At 57.0% G+C, this 21,733-nt stretch overlaps 1 protein-coding gene and 1 long non-coding RNA gene across 7 annotated transcripts in view; one reads left to right on the forward strand and one right to left on the reverse strand.

Annotated features, from left to right (window-relative positions):
- Nucleotides 1-21,733, forward strand: part of GSE1 (Gse1 coiled-coil protein) — a 394,922-nt gene that overhangs the window by 31,141 nt on the left and 342,048 nt on the right. The window lies entirely within an intron of this gene.
- Nucleotides 11,399-21,477, reverse strand: LOC133230053 (uncharacterized). The gene is made up of 2 exons (XR_009730724.1): nucleotides 21,164-21,477; nucleotides 11,399-14,450 (listed from the first exon to the last, which is right to left on the reverse strand). It is a non-coding gene; the product is annotated as an uncharacterized LOC133230053 (long non-coding RNA).

The raw sequence follows: 21,733 nt of genomic DNA on the forward strand, positions 1-21,733 counted from the left end.
CGGCGGTTCTTGGCTCCAGCGGTCCGGCGGGCTGGCCTTGCAGTGACATGTTTATTCTCCAGGCCCACTGCCGGCCCGGCACTTGGCAGGGCCGAGCGGAGGGCTCTTGCTGATGGGGACGGGCTGGCGGCTGGGGGCTGTGTGTGTCTGTGCTGCCTGCTCTCTCACTCCCTCCTGTTTTACATTCAAAGGGGAGATTGAGGCCCTGAGGCTCAAGGGCCCTCTGCCTTCCCCAAGGGCGCTGTCCCCACCACAGCACCTTCAGGAGCTTCACCCTGGCTCCCTGTTTGGGCTCCCAGGGGAGACCCTGTCCAGAGTTGTACTGGGAAGGTTGTGGGGGCCCCCTCTGCCTGCCCTCCAGGCCAGCCTCAGTCACTGAGTCACTCAGCAGAACACCTGGCCTGGGCTAGGCCCTGGGTGACAGCAGTGAGCAAGACAGATGGGGCCCCGTCCCCAGGGGCTGGCGGCCCAGCTGGGCGGGACTGACCATCCGTGGGTGGAGAGAACTAGGCTCCTTCAGAGATGCCCTCTCCTCCCCACCACAAAGCCCCTTCCTACCCACAGCACCTGGGCGTCCCCGTCAGCCCCTGAGATGCTGTGGCGAGGAAGCCGGGCTTTGGAGCTGGACTTTGATGCTGGCTTGGATCCCATCTCTGAGTCCCCACTCCTCTCACAGCCTCTGCTCTCTCGTCTGTAAGATGGGAGGAAGAGGGTAGCCCTTTACAGCTGACCTCCAGGGCTGATCAGTCAAACATCCACTCAGGATCCCCAGATGCCTTGCCAGGCATGCAGTAGCAGATGAAGACTGGAGTTTAGAGGCAGCTTTCCTGAGGGACCAGGCTGGGAAAGGACAGATGTGATTCTGTCTATCTTGGGATGGGGTTGGTGTCCCTGGGTCCCTATCCTGGGGCCTCGCTTGAGGAGCACCCTTGCCAGGCCAGGGTAGCCCCATGAGAGAAGTTTCAAGTAGCCACTTTGGGCATAGAGGGTGTTCAGGAGGGTCCTAGGTGCCTGGGCGCACGTATGGTGTGGAGTGTCGATTGGCTGGTGACTTTGGAGCCAGGCTGGCTCTCTTGTTTCCCTGGGGTCTGACCTTGTGATGTCTCAGCATTCCTTGCAGATCTGGGTTCTGAGCTGTTGGAGGGGCCACACCATGTGGCTGGGCCCCATCTCAGTGGCTGCTTCTGTCCACCCCGCAGAGACAGCAGAATCAATCGGGTTCCGCAGTGGACACGAGTGAGTGCCCGCCCCTGGGCATGGACTGTTTCTGATCTGCAGGTCCCTCCGTGCAGCCCTCCACTTGGACACTGACATCCTTGCTACTTCCTCTCCTGGCTCTGCCCCCACCGCCCATCCCCTCTCCATTATTCCACCAGAAATTTCCATGTCTCTAGACCTAGCTTGGCGAACTTGTTCTTAAAGGACCAGGTGTTAGATATTTCAGGCTTTGTGGGCTGGCCTCTGGTGTCTGCTGCATATTCTTCTCTGTTATTTGCTTACTCTTTAGAATTCTTTGAAAACTTAAAAGCCATGCTTAGTTGGCTGGCTGGGGGGTTGCGGTTTGCTGCAGCCTCCTCTGGACCAGCCACGTGGGGTGTTTGCTGACTGTGACACCCACCGCGTGAAGTTTTTGTTTCCTAAGCACCAGCTGTGCCCCCAAGCCTGCTGAGCTGTATACTTGTTGGCTCCATTAACTCGGACAACAACCCTGTGAGTGACACTGTGAACCCACTTCACAGAGGAGGAAACTGAGGCACAAGGAGATGAGAGGACCAGTCTGTGGTCTCACAGTTGGTCAGGGCAGCACTGGGATTTGAACCCAGACCAGCAGGGTCTGTCTTAACCATGGAGCCTCACCACATGGCTTTGGCGCCTGGCTTCTCTGCTTTCTGCCCCTTCCCTGATAATTTTGGATATAAAGGAAGCCGGATTCTATTCCTGGCCTTTTCTGGTTCTCGTGCCCCTAGCTGGCCTGCGTCCCCATTGACATTTGCCTCCTCCCATCCTGCCCCATCACCTTTGCATGCCCCGAATTAGGGAGACTCCCTCTGGAGCAACTCAGAGTTCCAGAAAGAGCTTCAGCAGCACCTGCTCCTCCGTGGCCAGCCCTCAGGTCACACCAGGCAAAGCAGTGTCCCTTCAGCCACTCGGCCCACATTTTGCAACTTAATATCTAAGCCACGTGGGCTTGGCCATAGCACATGACCGAGGCGGGGAGTAGAAGCCCCAAGTGGTCAACCCAGCATTGCCTGCTAGACTTACCCTGGCGGTAGGGGCAGCTGTGGCTGAAGGCTCACTGGGAGAGACTGTCCCCTACCATCAGCCAGCACAGAACATGATCCCTTGGTGTCCTGAAGCTATGGGCCACCAGACAGACTGGTTCTGAACTTTCTGGCCTCCCTGGTTGCTGTTAAAAAGACAGGGAATTTTGGACAGGTGGTTCAAATGGGAGAGAAGACAAGTAAATATATGGGGATATAGTTACATGAAAGCTATTAAAATACCAGGAAAAATTAATAAGACTTGGTGCTGGTGAAATTGCAGAAATTCGGCTGATTATTACTGCTGCTGGCAGCATAGATCTGTATCATATCGTCTGTTCCCCAAACCATTTGTCAGTCTCTATCCAGGGTTTTAAAAACGCTCCATGCTGCTGCCCAATAATCACATTGCTAGAAATGTATCCTAAGGAATGCGCTTGGAAGAATGAAAATGGTAAGACACACAAAGATGTTCTTTGCACTGTTATTTATAATGGGGGAATTCTGAACATCCAACAGCAAGATACAGTTAGGTACACTGTTACGTATCCCTAGGGGTGGAATATTCTGTGGCTTTAAAATGAGGTCCATGGAGCCCATTTGAGCACAGAGAAGCTGATGATCTAATGCTGAGTCAAAGTAAGCAGAACACAGAATTGTAAACATGTCTTGATTACAGCCTTAAAGAAATATGTCCATGTAAGTCCAGACTGGAAGAGGCCTTGAATCGCTGGTGCAACTGTTCACAGGGTGATAGGACCCCTCCCACGGAAGCACACTTTAATGCTGTCTCCGTTGGTCTCAGTGCTAAATGTCAGGCAGACGCTTTTGCCACTTCCGTGTCGTGTGACCTTGGACAGGCCACTGGCTGTGTCTGAACCTCATTTCCGCCGTCTGTGAAACCTCCACAGTTCCCTGGGGCTGTGGGACCTGGAGGGGCCTGCCTCACAAGGCCTTTATGGGTGATAACTCGCTATCCAGTGTGAAGCGGGATCGCCACCATCTAGCCTGAGGATGGCTGTGAGGGTGGAGGGGCGTAGACCGGGCCCCCCTGCCGGCTGCCCCGAGGAGCTCGGCCTCTGCCCCTGAGCCGCCTGCGAGGCGGCCTGTCCAGGGCACTCAGCTCCGGAGACTTGGAGCTGGGTGCTACCCCAGGCCCTTTTTCTCTGCTTTCCTGCCGTCACATGGGGTATGTTTCAGTCAGGGCTTCCATCCTGGGAGCCAGTGAGATCTTGGAACTCTTGAGTCTCATGCAACAGGGGGCTGAAAGCTTCTGTGTCACCACGATGCTGGTGTCACTTGAAACACGGCCTCTCTAACGGCTTTCACTTGGTGAGGATGCCTGTCATGGGCTGAATTGTGTACATACACGCGCACGCACGCACACCTCCAGTTCCTATGTTGACGTGCTAACCCTAGCGCCTTAGACTGCGGCCATGCTTGCAGACAGGGTCTTTAGAGAGGCAGTTAAGGTAGAATGAAGTCATTCGGGTGGGGCCTGATCGAGTAGGTCTGGTGTCCTTGTACGAAGAGGGAATCAGGACACAGACACACACAGAAGGAAGACCACGCGCAGACGCGGGGAGAGGACGGCCGTCTACACGCTGCAGAGAGAGGCCTGGGAAGGAGCCAAGCCTGCTGACCACCGTGGTCTCCAGCTTCTAGCCTCCAGAACCCTGAGAAAAACGCATCTGCTGTTTGGGTCCATGCCTGATCCCTGGTTACACGCTGCCCCCCCCGATGTCCATGAGAGGTGTGCAGCACCCATGGGTGGTGATGGAGGGTGCTCAGCAGTGTGTGAAGGGTGCGTCTGGGCTTCACATTGGACATTTACACTGTTTCCCCCACTGTTGCAGATAACGTCTTCCTGCATGTTAACTGCTCTTACGCCTGTAGGGTGCGTCTCCAGAAGAGTCCTGGGGCTGTGGCTGCTGCGTATGGCTCTCCACCCACTCCGAGTGCATTGGTCAGTGCAGCGGGTCCTGCCGTGTGAGGAAAACACCCCTCCGGCCTGGGGAGCCCAGGGCCTGGGCCCTCAGCCATGCGGAGCGCCCTCCAGGGGGCCATACGACCTTGAAGGTCATCTTCTGGGCTCTGAGTCTGAGCTAGGGTTCTCACAGGAGCGGGGAACATCAGAGGAGCCCCTTGGCTGGGAGAGGGAAGACCAGTGTCCACAGGCAGCTCAGGCTCACAGGCTCCCGGGGCGGAGGTCAGCGGGCTGTTGGCAGCTGGGCTGCATCAGTCATGTGGGAACGGAGGCCCTGGTCATCCTCACAGAGATTTTCTGTGGCTGGTTCTGTGACAGAGAGAGGGAGAGAGCGAGCTGCGAGTGGGTGGAGCCGTCACCAGGCATCTCTGCCAGGCTGGGAGCCAGCCCTGGCGCCCTCCCTCCCTCCCTCCGGGTACAAAATATCCCGTAATAGGCTCTGGCTGTTAGGAGTCCGGAGGCAGAAAGAAGAGATTGACATCATGCAAGTATTGGGTTCGGTGAAGGAGTCCCTCTGGCCCCATTGCCGTGTTTGTGGCTTCTGTCCACCTGGAGAGGTCTGCTCGGGGGCCAGCACCTCAGGGGCCGGTGCTGGGGCCAGTGTCCCCCCGGGTTCATGGCCACCTGAACCTGTGAACTTGCCCTTATTTGGAAATAAGGTCTTTGCAGATGTGATCTAGTGACGATGAGGTCAGGCTGGATAAGGGTGGCCCTGAATCCACTGCCTGGTGTCCTTATAAGAAGAGGGGAATTTGGACCCTGGCAGCACAGTGATGGGTGGAGACGGACACGCACACAGAGGCCACGTGAAGAGGGAGGCAGGGATGGGAACGCGGCTACAAGCCAAGGGACGCCGTGTGGCTGGCAGCTGCCAGAGGCTGGAGAAGCCCCGAGGGCTCCTCCCTGATCACTTCAGGAGGCCTGTGGCCCTGCCCACACCTTGGATTCAAACTTGTGCAGACTGAGCAAACGAGTTTCTGTCGTTCAAGCACCTGGTTTGTGGTGACTAGTGACGGCAGCCCTGGGACACCTGCACTCATGCGCACACCCCCCCCCCCCCAGTGGGCCTTCCTTTTCCGCCCTCTGGCCCTGCGTGTGCCCTCTTACAAAGCCACGATAGTGGCCGTTACACGCCTTGTCCCCTGGGTAGGGCTGGCCATGGGATGGGGCACTGCAGCTGTGCAGTAAAGTTTTGCAGAATAGAGGGGCAGGGGCCAGAGCAGGAGGGAAAGGGAAGGGGTGACTCTCAGAGCTGACCCTGTGGGCAGGGGGTGCCCCCCTCCTGCACTTGCCCTGGCCTCTTTGTCCAGTCTCGGCTTCTGGGTGGGAGTGAGGAGTGGCGCTGTGCCAGGGCCAGGGCCATCCAGAGTGCCCAGTGTGCCTGTCCCTCTCAGGCCTCAGTTTCTCTCACTGTAAGATGGGTTCATAACACCCTTTTTTTAGGCCGTCTTGGGGAAACAAGCAAGCTGGCCCATGGAAGGCAGTGTGCTGGACATTTGGGTGGGCCTTGACAAAGCCTGACTTGGTTGGGGAGCAGCTGGGCCTGCCGAGGGAGGGCGGCGGGGTGGGGGATGCCCACGGAAGAGGAGGAGGGCACAGTGGCTGAGGGTGTGCTGTTGAGGGGGCAGGTCCCACATGGGGCCCCAGCTGTACCAGTGCTGTCCTGGGGTAACTGACTCTGCCTCAGTGTCTCCACATGGGAAATGGGCGAGGTGAGCACACCAGCCCCACAAGGAGCCTCCTGTGGACTCTCAAAGCCTGTACCTCCGGTGACAGATAAGAGGGTGGGAGATCGAGCCTGACACGTATGAGACTTGCTGTGCCTGTGGAGTCGGCTTGTCTTCATTTCTGAGCTGTGTTTGGGGCTGAGGAGCAAAGTGCTGGCTGGTCAAACCAAAGGAAGCTTCTAGGTGCAGAAGCCTTTGCATCTGAAGGTTGGTCATCCCTTGAAAGAGCAGTGGAGAATGTGACACAGTGGGCGTCTAAAGGTCCCTGAGCCATCCATTCCTCCCCTCTGTGCTTTTGAGTTGGGGGGACCCATGTCAGAGGGACCCATGCTCAGAGGGACCCTGATATGTGGGAGAGGTGGTGCTGTCCAGACCCGCTCGCTCTGCTCCTGGCCCACTCTGGTTTGTACAATGAGAACTTTGCATAAAACTGGGGTCCCACACCCGTGTCTCTCCCCTACTGGGACCCGGCTCATGCAGCAGGAAGCATCTGGCAGGGGTCAGTGGGCGGTCTGCACTGCAGAGGTGTGGTGTCCTGGGGCACGGAGGCCTGTCTCATCACCGTGGACCCCTTGGGCTGGGAATGGGCAGCTCCCCAGGAAGGCATCTTTTCTTGTCATCACTTCTTTCCTTCCTATGTTTTCCAGGATGGCATAAAAGCCCCTCTATGCTAGCTACAGCCCCAAGATCATAGGACCCCATCCTTGTTTCCCCAAGACCACCAAAGTGCTGTGTTAGGCCCACTGCACAGATGGGGCTCACTGAGCCCTGCCAGGCTGGTGTTTCTGTTTCTGGCCTGTGTCAGGGAAGGCGGGCTCCCCTGGTCGCCCAGCGCTGCAGGGGACAGGTGGGTGGCACTTCCCAGGGTGGCCCCAGCCTGAGGGAGGGGGGACTCTGCCACAGCTTTCGGCTGCTCTGGGGAGCCCTAGGCTGCTGCCACCCACAGGGGTCTTCCGCTGCCCAGGCGGGCTCGTGGGCCTCACATGGTGTCGGAGCATCCTCCTGGCCCCGGGGGCTGGCACCCCCACACTCAGCCACTCACCCCTTTCCTGGAGGCAGAGGGTGGGAAGCATTCTGTGACGTGTCCCCCACCCCTCTGTGCTGGAGGCAACTCAGTGTAACCCCGTGCCTGGGTTTCCCTTGCCCTGTTGGGGCCCCCTCTCCAGTGGGTGGCTATAAAAATAGCACTTGCTTTCAGTTAGGAGCTGGGGGCGGCGGGGGTCCGGTTTCCCTGCTCCTGGAGGAATTACCGGCCCACATGTTGCCAGGAGCCTTGGCTGGGAGAGGCAAGCGTGGCTCCAAGCCGGCGAGCGGGTGGCGGCGCAGATGGAAACTCGATCCCGGCTCAGCAGACTGTTTGATTTATTTTAAAATCAAGCAGATGGCTGCTGCAGGGGTTTGTTTAAGTTCAGCTCCGAGCCGGGCCCACGGCCAGGAGCCTCGGGGCAGCTGCGCCAAAAATTTTTCAATGACTTTGGTCGTCTAACCACCTCTTCCCTCCCTTTTGAACTTGAGCCTCACCACACACATGTCGGCCGCTCGCGCCATCTCCATGCGGCCCGGCTGCGCCCAGCTCTCCGGTCCCCGCTTTGTCTTGCCGCGTCCACCTCTTTGTCCTCCCGTATCTGTCTGTCTCTGCCTCTGTCTCTGAGTCTGTGTGTCTCCTGGTTTCTGGGTCTCTTCACTACTCCCTTTCCCAGGAAAACTTGCCAGCTCTCCGCCAGGCTCCCTGGCTTCCTCTGCACCCCTCTGCCCTGCCCTCACCCACCCCCAACAGCACCACTCCAGCCATTGGTGCGTGGGAGAACAGCCAAGCTTTGTGGCCATGCAGCGTCCCCTGGGCTGTCCCCTGTCCGAGACACTGTGGCTGGGAAAACCAGGCCTCCACCGTAAAATCCTGGAGTAGACCAGCCCTCTGAGGGCAAGCGGTGCAGCTCCCGCCTGGGGCAGGAAGGCCAGTAGCCTGCAGCTGTCCCTGCTGGGGTGGAGCGGGTGGCCTGGGCACCCATAAGGAGCCCACTGTGTGGCTGTGTATCTGGGGAGGCCGGCCGGGGGCTGCCAGCGGGATTCTCACGCCCCCACGTGCTCATGCACAGACACTCACACACCTCCCCCAACACTGCTGGTGGACAGACCAGGTCGTATCCCCCAGGCCCCCAGAAGAACTGACTGGTCCCCTGCTCAAATGGCAGCAGGCTCTGCAACCCCAGACCCATCCCCTAAGGGACCCAGCACCCGCTGCCACTTCCTAAACAAACCAAGGCTTTAAATAGCTGCCAGCTCTGTAAATAACCCCAGATCCACGAGGGGCGCTCTCTAGACAGGTGGGACACGGCCTCCAGCCAACCCTGCACCAAGGAGGGGGGTGGAGGGCTGATGGCACTCAGGCCCCACGGCAGCCCTGGTTGGGTCCAGGGTGTTTTTCTGTCTCTGGATGGGATGGCCCTCTCTGGTTGATGTGGTGGGTTCTGACTCAGCTGCCCATCCCAGCCCCTAGAGTCACCCCAACTCAGTGACCCACCTCAGGGAGGGCGGGAGAGGCCTGCACTAGCCTGGCCACAGGGCAGCTGGGGGTTCAGCAGGGGCGCTGGGGAGAGGACAGGGCAGGACGCTGGCTCCACACCTCTCTTCCTTTCGGCCACGTCCACGCTGGCAGGGACCTAGCCTGGCCCCCAGTGCCCCTCTGCCCCGCCCCAGGGTCCTCAGTAGAATGACATGCTTCAGGGTAGAGGCCCCAGCTTTCTCCATCAGACTCTGCCCTGAATGGATCCAAGGAGACCTCAGGGACAGACTTGTCCAGAACGGCAGCGTGCGGAGCCCAGCCCTCAGCTGGGTCCAGAGCAGAACTCCTGCACCCCTTGCCTGAGGGCCAGTTGGTCAGGTGGTCACAGGACCATAGGATATGCTGGAGGCAGCGCCCTTGAGTGCAGGACCATGGCCTCTACACATCCCTGGGGGGGATAGTTTCACATCCCAGCACAATTGCATTAGTTCTCCAGGGCATCGTGGATGGTGGAAACCAGCCCACCAGCAGCTTTAAAAATCTTTGTATCTGTTTTTCAAAACAGCCCATTCCCATCTCCCATGGCCATGTACCAGCATCTCTGTCAGATCAAATAATTTGAAAATTGTAATGATTTTGGCATTTCCTAGAACAGCCCAGGAAGCTGAAAGCATGGCCCAATTAAAAACTGCACCCAGTCCGCTTCGTGGATTGGATGTGGGGGTCGTTCCTGTTGGAAACGCACCTTGGGAGGCGGGGAAGTTTTTGTTGATTTATTTTCTGTCTCTCTGGTCACCTGCCTGGGCTGGCCTTCACTGCACAGAGGCCTGGATCCACCACAGGGCTTCATTAATACTGTGACTTCTTTTCTCTTTCTAGTTTAATTTTTGTGTAAGAAAGAGGAAAACAAAAATTTAAAAGCTGCATATCCCCAAAGCTGTAAAACTTTTTGAAATTTCATTTTCTAGGTGGTTTTACCAGATTGATGTTTTTGTTCATTTACTGATTAGTTGTATGAAGGAGAATATGGTTTATGGGCAGGCAGGCATCAAAGCAATCACACCCGAGTATTCTACCTCAGGAAAACCCAGAAAAGTGCCTTTAGACTTACCAGTGTTACGAATTATAAAGTCTTCCAACTGCTAAGCTTGATGATGACCAAATGGGGCCAGCACCATTTTTCTTACCATTCTTTACTGTATAAAAAAATAAACATCATGTAAAATTTACCATTACACCATCTTAAAGGGTCCGGCCTAGTGGCGTTAAGTGTGTGTGTGTGCTGTTGTGTGACCATCACCACCATGTAGTTCCAGAACTTTCTTATCACCCAAACTGAAACTCCATACCCACTTCCAGTGCTATTTTCAAGATGTTATGGAGGCAGAGACGCTGCCTGGGCAGCACAGAGCACACACAGAGGTTTTCCGTGTAGGGGCCAAAATCCCTGGATGCGGTGGAGAGAACAGACCAAGGAGCAGAAAACGGTGGCAGGAAATTGTATGTCGATGACAGGAGTGGACACAGAGAGGGACCAGGGGAGAAGCAAAGGAAGAGGGGGGTTGAGGAACAGAGGAGAGGTTCCAGAAGCCAAACTTAAAAAAAAAGCACCCTGGGTCTGGTTGGCAGCTGCAGAACATTGTTATATTTGAGTGGAGCTGGAGGCTCTACAGATTAGCGAGAGCTGTTCCAGTTCCAGTTTATAGCTTAGTTTGAGTCAGACTCCCTGGTTTCCTGGATGCCCAGTCCTTGGCGGGATCCAGAAGCTCCATCATTCATTCCGTGGAGGTCTGCTGAGCATGTTCTGAGTACAGGTCAGACCAGCTCTGAACAGGTCAGACCTCCCTCCGCTCCCCACACCTTCCCTCATCCAGTTCATCTTCTGCAGGCGGACCTGACCGAGAAGAAAGGAGGGAACAGGTACACACCGTGCTGTCAGATAAACCTGCAGCCAGGTATCACCGGAGAGGTGGGGAAGCCTGGAGGGAGCTGATGAGCAGGGGCTGTATCGGGATTGACTGGCATGCTTGGGAGCGGCTGGGAGGCACAGCTTTGACTGGCAGGAGGGGCTGGTCAGGCGAAGAGTGGTCCTGGCAGAAGGGAAGAGGAGCAATCACTGTGAAAGTTCTGGTGGGGACGCGCTTGGGACTGTGTAGGTAAAGCGGGTGGTTGGCTCGGCCGGTGGGTGAATAGGGAGGAAGGGGAGCCCAGGAGGACTGGAGGATGTCGAGCCCTGAGAGTTCCAAGTGGGAAGGGGATTTGTTGGGGTGGTTCCCTGGGGAGATGTAACCTGATGGGTGGAACCCCATCCCTCTGGCTGCTGGGTGGGGAGCAGAGTGGAGAGGGCAGGCATGGACGTGGCATCAAAGAATATGTTGAGTCCCATCAGGGTCCACCAGCCACCCTTCAGTTGGCCTTTGATCACTCTGACTGCTTTGTGGAGAGTCTCGGGCTCTCTTCAGCGCCCCCTTATTGCTTGCTGTGTCACAAATGCCCCCAAATGTTGTAGCTTAAAACAAGGTTTGACTGGGGCTGGGCGGTCAGCTCCAAGATGGCGCCTCACACAGCCTTGACTGGAGCCTCAGCTCCTTGCCGTGTGGGTGTCTCCCTAGAGCAGCTGGCTTTGCCCAGAGTCAGTGACCCAAGAAAGAACCAGTGGGGAGCCTCAGTGCCTCAAATAACCTGGTCTCAGAAGCCACGCGTGGTCACTTCTGCCCTGTTCTCTTCACGGGACGCGAATCCCTAAGTCTGGCCCACACTCAAGGGCTCTGCCTCTTCAGGGGGAGGCATGTCAGAGCATCCATGGATATGTTTTAAACCACCACGCTCGCTGATCTCCATCTTTAATAGAGAGAGAATAGGTCTTGGGTCCCGAGCCTTCATTGGGCATTTTATTTGGCTAAAATTGAATAGCATTGCATCGTTTTCACAGTATGTATTTTTAGGGTTATTTTCCACTTATGTTGCTTAATACTGATTTTCCTTTTAGGGTAGTCATGTACATTATAAATATATTTAAGCTTAAAAAAATGAGTTGACTTAAGGGAGATTATGAAGTAAGAAACACTAAGTAGATTTCAGAGGAAGGACAGAGAGAGTGAAAATGCCATAAAGTAGGAGGTGGAACGTGGTGGCCACGACTGGGGACCTGCTGGCAGCAGAGTAGCTGAGAGTTCAGGCTCTGGGTTTGACCCCTGGCTCAGCCTCCTGCAACTCTGTGACTGCGGGTGGTAATCTAGCCCCTTTGGACCTGTTTCCCTGTTGATAAAGTTAGTGAGCCACCTGCTGCCTGGGCGTTGTGGGGTATCCAGGGAAGGGCTCGGCACAGGGCCGGGTAGGGAGTAAGGGCCCATGAGTGTCCACTGCTATGATGGCAGCCTCTCCACACAGTCTTCAGGCTCCTTGAGATGCTCCTGGAGTGTGTGGTGTGTGTGTGTGTGTGTGTGTGTGTGTGTGTGTGTGTGTGTGTGTGTGTGTAGCTGGAGAACTGAGGAGATACCCACCCCCTCTGTTCACTCAGAGCAGTGGTAGCACCTGTTGGTGATGGGGGGAGGCTCCTTTGGGGGGCTCTTCATCTGGTCAGAACACTGAGATTGCCCATAAGAGATCAGTGGCCCGAGTAGCGGCCGTCCTCCTCACCCACTTGCCTGCCCAGCCGTCCTCCGTGCGTGCATCTTCTCTGTCCTTTCATCCATCCCATGCGTGTATGCGTCTGGCCTGCCTCCCTGCCGTCCATCCTTCCACCTACCCATCCATCCACCGATTTCCTTTGCACTGTCCACACGTGTGTCCATCGCCCATCTGTCTGCCATGCACCTGCCTGTCCTTCCCCCGTCCCTTCATAGTTCTGTCTTGCCTGGCTCCTCGTGGCATCTACCTGTCCATGTATCTTGTTTTCCTTCGGGCGTCCACCCACCAGTCCATCCATCCATTCCTCCTTCCTTTCGTCCTTCCGTGCATCCACCTGTCCATCCATCAGTGCATTGGTCCATCCATCCATTTAACAGGCATCTGATTTTGTACTGCTGCTGCTGCTTCTAAGTCGCTTCAGTCGTGTCCAACTCTGTGCGACCCCATAGACGGCAGCCCACCAGGCTCCCCCGTCCCTGGTATTCTCCAGGCAAGAACACTGGAGTGGGTTGCCACTTCCTTCTCCAATGCATGAAAGTGAAAAGTGAAAGTGAAGTCGCTCAGTCGGGTCCGACTCTTCGCAACCCCATGGACTGCAGACCACCAGGCTCCTCCGTCCGTGAGATTTTCCAGGCACGAGTACTGGAGTGGGGTGCCATTGCCTTCTCTGGATTTTGTACTGAGAATGTAGCAATGAACAAAAGAGCCCCTGCCATCAGAGCATTCCTGTCCAGTCAGGGAGGCCTGTACATTGTGAAAGATGAGAAGAGATGGTGGGTTATGCTCTAATGGTGTAGTGAGCACCTGCTGTATGCATGCAGCCTCATGATCAGTGAAGACAAATGCATGAGGCCCTCATAGTGGGTGTGTGTCCACAGGACAGAAGTGTCAAAAGGGGATGTGATCAGCTCTACCTTGCAAGGGAGGGAATACTTGAAGGGCTCCTGTGGGATGTGCAGGAGGTGGCCGGAAAGGGTGATTGAGGTGGCAGGAACCACACAGGCAAGTTTGGGGATGTTTGCATGACTGAGGAACCTCTGGACGGCATCCTGTCCTGGAGGAGAACTTGCAGGTTGGGGCCAGAGTCGGGGGTTGTTGGGCCAATTTGAAGGAAACTCTGGGAGTCGCAGAGGATAAGCGTAGGCAGAAAACGTAGCAGGGAGGTTATTTCAGGCCAGTCAGGACTCTGGATACATGCTGGCTCCGTGAGGAGCCCTGGGAGAAGGGAACTCATTCACTAATTCACTCAGCGTGTCCTGCATGCTGGCCGTGTGTGGGCACAGGGGGTGCAGCAGGAAACAAGACAGGCCAGGTCCTGCCTCACCATCTGATCGGAGGCCTCAAACGTTAAGCATAAATCGATGCCACAGGATGCCCTGCCAGTAGTGAGAAGAGTGTAGTAGAAAAGACACTGGGGTGGGGTGGCGGTGGGGAGCACTGCCTGGGATGAACAGGCTGGCCTCTCCCAGGATGGAGGGCAGGCATGCCACGGGGCATGGGGGGAGAACAGCTTCCAGACAGAGGGGCAGCTCACAGAGGCCCTGCGGTGGGTGCAGCTGGCCTGCTGGGGCAGATGTGTGATCCAGTCTCTACGGACCCTAGCACTCAGCTTGTGAGGAGTGAATGGACTGTAGGCATGATGTCGGAGATCAGAGATGGAGAGGCCTGTACAGAGGGTTTGTGGGTTTTTTTACTGTGGGTGCTGGGGAGCCTCTGAAGGTGGGTGAGCAGGGGAGGTTCCTGAGCATCGTTCTTGGGCAGCAACATGCAGGATGGCCAGGATGGGGAGGGCGAAGCTCTTGGGCCAAAAGCTTCTGGGGGTGCTGAGTCATGCAGTTAATGCCAAGGCTTTAAGATCACCTGAGCCTGGGACCCAGTCCTCCCCTGCCGCAAACCAGCGCTGTGACCCAGGCGAGGTACTTCTGCCTCTGAGCCTCCGTGTCCTCACGTTCAGAACAGGCCTAACCACGGCGCCTGTGTCTGGGGTTGTCATGGAGATGCCAGATGTCCGGAGTGAGCAGCCCCTCCCCTGACTGCGTAGGAACCTTGTGCCTGCTCAGTCGTGTCCAATTCTGCAACCCCATGGACTGTAACCCACCAGGCTCCTCTGTCCTTGGGGTCCTCTGGGCAAGAATACTGGGGCGGGTTGCCATTTCTTCCTCCAGGGGATCTTTTTGACCCAGGGATCAAACCTACGTCTCGTGCATTGCAGGTGGATTCTTCACCACTGAGCCACCTGAGTAGGAACCTTGCTCACACTGATTCTGGCAGCTTCCCAGGCCGGCGAGAACCGCATGTGTCGTGGATGGATGCAGTCTGGCAGGAGGGCAGCTCTGTCGTTTCTGATGAAAAGAAGATGCAGAGACGTGTCTCAGTGTACCATGCTGCAAAGGGGCCTGGGGCCTCCCGCCCTCCCTGGGGAGAGAACACACCCAAGTTACAAGGCCCCCAGCCCCGCAGTCTGTTCCGAGCTGTGCAGGGCCTGGGCGTCCGACAAGCCAAACAACTGTTTTTGAGTCACTGCAGTATGGCAGCCAAACGGAACTGCTTCCATGGTCGGCTCTGGTGGGAGGGGTGGAGGGACACCACCTCCTCCTCGAAGGGGAGGCTACTTGGCTGGAGTCAGGAGCACAGCTTGCAGAGTTGGGGTGGGGGGCCTCTGTGGACCTGGGCTGAGGTCTGCCCCAGGCCGACACGGTGCCCACTTCGGGGCTGCCACGCTGGCTCTGGGTCGGCAGGGGTGGAGGGAGACGGGCAGCTGCATGGAGGGGTGTCTCTCCCTGCAGGCATCGGCAGGCTGGAGCCAGCTGCTCTGGCCTTGGCAGGGCGAACACAGAGCAAGTCAGCACAGCCTCCGCAGTGCCAAGGCCGGGAGCAGGCTTGCAGCTCCCGTTCCGCTTCTGTGGGCGGGGCCTTTGTGCCCACCTGGCTTCCCCCCGGGGCCTGGCCCTCCTGCACCCCCACATTCTCTGACAGTGATGGCTAATTAGAGCTGATGTCCTCTGGGGGCACTTTCTATGTGCCAGGCACTGTGCAAAATGTTTTCATGTATACTAAGTTGTTTAACACTCGCAAAATACTGTTCGCATTTTATGGAGAAGGTGATGGAGGCACAGAGGAGTTAAGTAAATTACCAAAGGTCCCACAGCCAGCAAGTAGTAGATAGAGCTGATTCCAGAATCCATGCTTTTAGCTTCTTCACGAGATCACCTCCTACAGCCAATGTTGACAGTGCCAGCTGCAGCCCCTAGCCCCCGGTGTGCAAGAGGCAACCTTTCCCTTAAATTAAAGTGAATCCAAGTATAATAGTCTCAGCTGGCAGTCTCAGTATAATGGTCACAAGCTGGCTGCCACAGCTCCAAGCATCGCATTCTTACAGGAGGATAGCATCCAAAAGCAGAATGGGAAGGGATGGGGTCTCCTTTGCCATTTTCTCTTTGGGGCAAGGGTGTTTTCCAGAAGACCTTAGCAAATTTGGGTCCATCTGTCCAAGTTGGGTCACATGCCCATCTGTAATTGCAAGGTGCTGGGAATACAAGTATCTGACCTTTCCAGACTTCACACGCGGCAGGCTCTGCCATCAGAAAAAGAAGCAGATAGGAATGGCTGGTGGGGAGCAGCCCAATTGGCCTGATCTTCAAGCAGGGGTTGCCACCTCCATTTTACAGATGAGGAATGAGGCTCAGTGGCAGGAGCCTGGCCTGGGTCTGTGGACCCCGTGCTGGCATCGAGCATCTGGGCGGGGTGCTTCCTCCGCATTCGTTTCAGAACTGCACCTCGAGCTGGGGGTCAGCCTCTGGAAGGCTGCAACGGGGCGTGTTTGTCTTTTGGGCGTCCTTGTGTGACTCAGGAATGAACATCTAGAAGGTTCTAAATCACCCTGTACTGTACTGGAAGAGCTCGTGTTACCCACACTCCTCTCTGTTTGCAAATGCCACAAACCCAATTCCAAAAGTGTGTTTGTGGACTCCTGTAACCAGTGACGGTGCAGCTGAGCCCAGGCACCCTTGGATCCAGACGCATCAGTCCTTCCACCGGTCTCCATCCTCAGCTCTGCTTTCCCCTGTGTGCAATGCATCCTTGGGCATGTTCTCCTCACGGGTCAGAGATGGCTAAGGTCAGTTCTAGGCTAGCATCTAGTGATTCCAAAGAGGGCACGGAGAGGAATTCCTGGGAAATGTGCCAAGGAAGATTCTGACCGGCCCACCCTTGTAGAGGGGAAAGGAGTCTGTTGGTGGACGGGGCCACTGGGTCAGGGAGGGACAGATGCTGGTTAGATACAGTGAAAAAGTTGCTTACTCCAGATGAGTGAGTGATGGAAAGGTGAAGGATAGATAGATGGACAGATGAATGGAGGCATGAATGTGCTGATGGTTAAACAGATAGGTGCTTAGATGGACAGATAGATGGACCAATAGCTGGATGTGTGGTTGGAATGGGAGACAGCTGGCTGACTGTAGCTCCCCCTCCTTTCCTAGAAGCTCCCTGGGCAGAGCTGCCTGTGTGAGTGATAATGCAGGCTCCACTGGGTCTTCCACTGAGGCAGCTAACTGCTTAGCCCCCAAAGCCCGTCTAAACCTTCAGTTTCATTTTTGTAGCAAGGTCATTTCTGCTCCTTCCCCCATGAGTGTCTTTAATAACACTTACTCTTCCCACAGCACAAAATGATGCCTTAGAAAACTTGAAAGATTTAGAACAACTTGCAAAAGCACATGGGGAGTCGTCATGGTCCTGGCCTGCGGACCCCTTGACTCTGCCAGCTGGTGGGTGTCCGTCTGTGGCTCTTCTCTGACAGCTGCAGGTGCCGGTGCTTGGCAGCCCCTGTGCTTTGGTTTAGGGAGCGCCAGCCTCACGGGGCCTGGTCCCAGCCAGACTTGCTTCCTCCCAGTGGGGAGATGAACGGTGGTGACCTTTTTGGCAGGCGAACCAGAACCAAGGTGTGGGCTGTTCCTACCTCTCTTTGGAGGTGTGTCTGTTGCTACAAGGCCGCAGGGAGGCGGGCGCTTTCACGGCTGCTCCCCTGGGAGCTGCCTTCTCAACTCAGGAACATGCACATCGCAGGAGGCCACGAGCTGCCTGCCTCCTTGGGGACACGCTCTGAACGGCCAGCCCTCACCTGAACGTGAATGTTCTGCCCATTTTCATACCAGCCTGTTCCCCTCAGGCAGGCATTTCAGACCACCCTGTCAGACACCCTCAGAGGGGCAGGCAGACGGGGTCTCAGGCGCTGGATGGGCTATGAGTGTCCAGAGCAAAGAGGGACAGGGTTGCTCCCTGGTGCTGCTTAGGGTGTGGGCTTGGGAGCAGAGTACACGGGTCCTCAGTTGGGTGCTGCCACTCAGGCCCTCACAAGGTCTGGCTGTGTTCCTGTGTGAGGCGCAAGGCAGGGAGAAGGCGGCCCTCTCCCCATGTCCTGGGTTTTCCTTCTTAGGCCCCGCAGAAACAGCAGCGCCCTGCTCTCAGGTACCTGCCCTTCTGCCCAGAATATCTGCTGCTTTTCATCAAACATGCTAGTGTCACCTCCTCCAGGAGGCCTCCATGACTACTCCAGTTGAAGAAAGCTTCTGTATACCCTGGTTGTCTCTCCTGGATATCAGCCCTGTGTCTGTGTCCTTTCTGATGTGGATGGACGTATGAGTGACTCTGGGTTCCAGTGTGTGACGCGCTTGAGCAGGACTCCCACGGCTGGGCTTCTGGGCATGTGGCCATGGGTCAGAGCGGGTGGTGGGCAGGCAGAGGCAGGGGACGTGCCTCTGGTCCCAGGGCTCTCTTGAGGGCTGATGCCTGGCCTTGTCCTCATTAGTGCAACGCATGGGGAAATAGCGTACCAGCCTTCTCGCCCCAAGAATCCGAGTAGTCACCTCCCTCCCTTGCAAAGCTGCTTGCAAAGATGAGGCGTCTGCCAAGCCACATTTATCAGCCAATCATTAATTCATTTCCTCATTTTTTATTAATCACTGCCACCAGCCAGAGCTTCAGATGGGGATGAAAAGCACTGGGGAGGCACCAGGTTGGCAGAATTGCCACCCCAACCAAGGGAACGGGGAGCTGGAGCCCGGCTGGGGCCCTCCAGTGGGGACTGCTCCACCTTTGGGGGCATTTAGAACAGCTCCAGGGGCCCTGCTTGTCTCCTTTCATCAGGGGGAACTGCTCTGACAGCCTGTGCACACACGTCTGTATGTTTGCATGTTTGTATTGCTGCGTGCATGTGTGTGGGTTGACGTTGTAGTGTGTTATGTGGTGCATCTGGGAGACATGGGTGTGTGATGTGGGTACACACAGAGCCTGTGTGCATAGTGTGTGTTCTTATGTGTGTGGTATGTGGGGGCTGTGGGTGTGTGACATGTGTACACACAGAGCCTGTGTGCATAGTGTATGGTATGTGGGGGGGTGTGGGTGTGTGACGTGTGTACACACAGAGCCTGTGTGCTTGTGTGTGTGGTATGTGGGGGCTGTGGGTGTGTGATATGTGTACACACAGAGCCTGTGTGCATAGTGTGTGGTATGTGGGGGGGTGTGGGTATGTGATGTGTGTACACACAGAGCCTGTGTGCATAGTGTGTGTGCTTGCATGTGTGGCATGTGGGGGCTGTGGGTATGTGACATGTGTACACACAGAGCCTGTGTGCATAGTGTGTGTGCTTGTGTGTGTGGTACGTGGGGGGTGTGGGTGTGGTACGTGGGGGGTGTGGGTGTGTGGTGTGTGTACACACAGAGCCTGGGTGCATAGTGTGTGTGCTTGTGTGTGTGGTATGTGGGGGCTGTGGGTGTGTGATGTGTGTACACACAGAGCCTGTGTGCATAGTGTGGGGGCTGTGGGTGTGTGATGTGTGTACACACAGAGCCTGGGTGCATAGTGTGTGTGCTTGCATGTGTGGTATGTGGGGGCTGTGGGTGTGTGACATGTGTACACACAGAGCCTGGGTGCATAGTGTGTGTTCTTGTGTGTCATGTGGGGGCTGTGGGTGTGTGATATGTACGCACAGAGCCTGTATGCGTAGTGTGTGTTCTTGTGGGTGTGTCTGTGCATGTGGTGTGCGCAGTGTGCATGGGTGGAGGCAGGGGGAACACACAGACTGACAAGGAGTTTCTCTGGATGATTAATGGCCTTTGGAAGGAGGCGCCGCGTCCATCAGACGCTCCTGGCAGGTTCTGAGCTCGGCTCCCCGCCTGCCTCCTGGCTGAACCAGCCCAGGTGAGGCTGTGTTCCCAGCCGGTGGCCCAGGGCTGGTGGGCCAGGTCCCTGAGGGAACAGAGCCCCCTCCAGGGCTGCTTGCTTTCAGCTTGGCCTGCCCCAGGTCCTTTCTGCCCTTGCCCCCCCCCCCCCCCCCCCGTGTGCAGTGTGGACCACCCGGTCAGCAACGCGGAATGCTGCTTTGACCCCCACCCCTAGGGCACCCACCCCCCAGGGACTGTTGTTCAGCAGGATCAGACCAGGGCCCAGGAACCTGCATTTTTAACAAGTGTCACGGGGGTCTGATTCTGGAGGGCTGCAGACCACACTTTGAAGAACCCACTAGTGCTACAAGGGAAGGTGCCCTCCCCCTTCTGTATTTGTCCCTCGTGCATCCATTCTGCCTCCCTTTCGTTGGCTGTGTGACCCTAGGCAAGTCACTTTACCTCTCTAGGCCACTTCCTCACTTTTTAATAATAATCCTGCCTCTCACTCATCTGGGGATCTTTCTGGGCCTCAGCTTCTTCATCTGTGCCATGTGGGTATACTAGCCCGAGCCTCCTTGGGTTCTCAGGTTCTTGGGAGGAGTGAATGAGTCATTCCCGTGGGCATCTAAGTGGCTGTCGCTGCTGTTCCATGCCCTGGAGCTAGGGTGTGTGGTTAGGGCCATGTGGCGCACAGTGGGTTTTCAGGGAAGTGAATATCTTTCTAAATCCTAGTAATAGCATCTGAGCTTACTGAGCTTCCTACCACCTGTGGCTTGTGACCTCCTTACCCCCATTTTACAGACAAGAAAACTGAGGCTCAGAGAAGTCACGTGACTCACCTGAGGTGAGTCGGCCCAGGAGGGCTTGATCCCCAGACCCTTGGGATCTTATTTCTGCCCTTGGCCTTCAGGTTGGGGAGGTGGGTGAGGTTGAGGCTCCAAAGTCATTAACCCCCTCCCTTCCCCCAGCAACCCTGGGAACGCCGGCCGAGGGCACAGCGGGGCGGGCGGGGCTGGAGGGGTTGGGAGGCGTTGGAGCCACAGCCGCCAGCAAATCCAGCCCAGCTGGGGGATTAGACCGCATCTGGCTCGGTTTACACCAGAGAAACAAAGGCGGCTGCCGGCGCCTTTATCTGGTACGGAGGGTTGGGCGGGGGGAGCTGCCCTCAGCCCTGTGGGGGACCTGGGTGGAAGGGAGGAGCGGAATCTGGGCCCTGATCCCGACACTAGCTCCCCTATCTGCCCTGTGACCCACAGGGAGGTGACCTCACTTCTCTGGATGAAGGACAGAGTGTTTCTGGGGTGAAGTAGAGGGGCCAGGCTGCGGGGTAGGGGGGCAGGGAGTCCTCGGAGCCCCGGTTCCCTGCAGCTGCCCTTCCCAGGCAGCCTGCCCAGCCTGGAGTGGGGGTCCCCACCCTAGGGGCACGTGGAATGTGAGCACTTCCCCCTCAGGCTGTGGCCCCAAACTTAGCACTAGGTCTCCCCTTTCAGTCATAGAAGGGAAACAGCCAATAAAACAGAAAATCAGAGCAAGCCCGGAACTGCACCCCTCCTCCAGCAGCATGGAAGTGTTGGCTTGGGGGGGTGTGCTGGTTATTTATGCCTCCCTGACCCCAAGGGGGTTCTGGCCCCCGGAGGGGTGGGTTCTTAGCTCTCCCCCCACCGACAGCTCGCGGGTGTGGAGGTGTTCTGACTCCTCCCCGTCACCTTAGGGGCGGGGGCTTGAGCTCCCCCTCACCGCCTCAGGGGTGGTGTGGGCCTGGCTCCTCCCCAACGGCCCCAGGGCTGGGGGTGGGGGGTGCACCGCCTGCCCACCCCGGGAAGCAGGAGGGCGCGGGTGCCAGGCTGGCGGAGGTGGCCGGTGGGTGCGCGGCTCGCCGGAGCCAGGAGCTGACCTTATTAGCCGGGGGCAGCTGTTCGTGAAGCACATCTGGCAGCGGGCTGCGGCTGTATCCCGCGGACTGCCCCCGCCCCCCAGCCTGGCGTTACCTTCCAGGAATGCTGGCAGCGCCTCTCCATCTGGAGCGCGTTTCTGGGGCAGCCGGCGCCCCCTCCGGCGCCGGGCCCGGGGCTGGGGGTGGGCGCCGCCCGCCCGGATTTCCTGGCTCCTCCCTCCTCCGCTGCCGGTGTGGCTCCCAGGGTAGGCCCGCCACTGGGCCCGAGGCAGAAGGGGCAGCGGATGTGATGTGGCTTTCTTCCTGGGAGGAGTGCGAGGCCTAAGGACCAGCTGCTCGGCCCCCACTTGCCGAGAGGGGAAACTGAGGTCTGGAGGAGTCCGAGGCCTCCTATGGGGCCCTGTGGCTTCCGTGTGGTGCTGATTTTGGTGTTAACCTGACACCATACAGGTGTGATAGGTTCATTATCAACCCGCTGTGTGACCGTCCTGGCCCGGTGTTCACCTCTGGCTGGCTGGCTGGCTGGGTAGAAGCTCCAGGGCCTGGGACCCGGCTGGGGGGACAGTAACC

Source organism: Bos javanicus, chromosome 18 (assembly GCF_032452875.1).
Source record: "Bos javanicus breed banteng chromosome 18, ARS-OSU_banteng_1.0, whole genome shotgun sequence".
In the NCBI taxonomy this organism is placed as follows: domain Eukaryota; kingdom Metazoa; phylum Chordata; class Mammalia; order Artiodactyla; family Bovidae; genus Bos; species Bos javanicus.